Genomic DNA, 1,472 nt, shown 5'->3' on the forward strand with positions numbered 1-1,472 from the left:
TCTGAAACAGATGAACTTTGGCTTAAGTAGCAACTTCAAAAATTCAGCTTGCCACCTTCCAAAAACAACAGGTCGGATGAGACAGAAGAGTACATTTCACTATCACTCCCATGCCAGTCCTGCACAAAGTGGATTACAAAACGTGATGAATACTCTCACCTCACCTATATTGATTGATCTCTCTCTCTCACATATATACACACACATCTATATATCTATAGAGGTGAGGTGAGAGTATTCATTACAGTCTGCAAATATAAGTTGGCGAGAGTATTCATTACAGTTTGCAATCCATTTTGTGGAGGGCTGGCATGGGAGTGATAGTGAACACATACATACATATACACCCCCCCTTAAGGACCAGTACCTTGAAAAGGTCGAGTTGGAGGCCCATACGCTTCTCTATTCATATTCAAGTGAATAAAAATACAAGCTTCTTGCAAATTAATATTAACACTTTAAATATGCGCCTGTAATTTTATAATGATATCTTCCAGGCTTAGGAAAGACTGTACACTAGCCACCTTAGGAAGTTGAACTACTGAACAGGGACGACAGGCCTGCAGACCAAAGGCTCCATACTCCTTCGGCCAGTCCCCAATTCATAGACGTTTGGGCTGGAAGGGACCTCATAAGATCATCGGGTCCAGCCCCCCTGCCCAAGGAGCAGGAAATTCAAACGTTACAGGACGGCCAGACCACAAGCAAACAGACAAACCAAACGATTTCCAGTGAACGTCTCTAATAAGCACCCCCGCTTACTTCCTCCCCACCACGAGAAGCTCTAGGTAGGTCCATCCAGAAGCGCCAGTTTGCTGGAATACAGTTTGCAGGCATTCAAGACGTGCACGTTTAACGTCAAGCTGGCGGCCGCGGGACAAAAAGCCACCGTCCTCGTTACAATTAGCACGGAACGGCCTTTTTCGATTAGCGGCCTCAGGTATTAGTCAACGCCTGACCTACTTTCACCCCGAGGGCGGTTCCCTCGAGGTCACGAAGCAGCATCTTGGGGCAGCCCGTGCCGACTTGTGGCCACGGGACCACCCCCCCCTCCCCCAGCATCCGTGTCAGGTAGTCGAAATGGACACAGGCCGACATCCAGGAGAAGTAGGAATGAAACTACTGTATGCACTGGGCAAGGGAAAGGAAGGACTTGAAAATAAAAACGAATTAAAAAAAAAAAAAAAAGCCTAGCACATGCTAGAGCCTCTGAAGTTTGGGCAGACGGCGGCGACAGGCCCCAAGCCCGCCTGCAGGCCCAGGGCGCAGGGCCTCTCCCCTCCCCCGCGCGGCTCCGCTGAAGGTGACCTTCACCGCGGCCCCCGCCCCCGGGGACGGCGCCGCTGGGCCCGGCCGAGGCGTCGCAGCACCCGGCCGCGGGGCCTCCCACGAGGGTCCCCGCTGCCCCCTCTCCTCTCCTCTCCTCTCCTCTCCGCGCTCACCCCGCTCCGGCTCCGGCTGCTTCTTGGCGC

The 1,472-nt window shown here is 52.4% G+C and overlaps 1 protein-coding gene across 1 annotated transcript in view; it reads right to left on the reverse strand.

Annotated features, from left to right (window-relative positions):
• Positions 1 to 1,466, reverse strand: part of CLUH (clustered mitochondria homolog) — a 52,068-nt gene extending 50,602 nt beyond the window's left edge. The window contains exon 1 of the mRNA XM_014522850.2: positions 1,443 to 1,466. The gene's annotated coding sequence lies outside the window, so the exon portion shown is untranslated. The remainder of the gene's footprint in view (positions 1 to 1,442) is intronic.
• Between the last annotated feature and the right edge of the window lie 6 nt (positions 1,467 to 1,472).

The sequence above is a fragment of the Alligator sinensis genome, unplaced genomic scaffold (genome assembly GCF_000455745.1).
Source record: "Alligator sinensis unplaced genomic scaffold, ASM45574v1 scaffold118_1, whole genome shotgun sequence".
NCBI lineage: Eukaryota > Metazoa > Chordata > Crocodylia > Alligatoridae > Alligator > Alligator sinensis.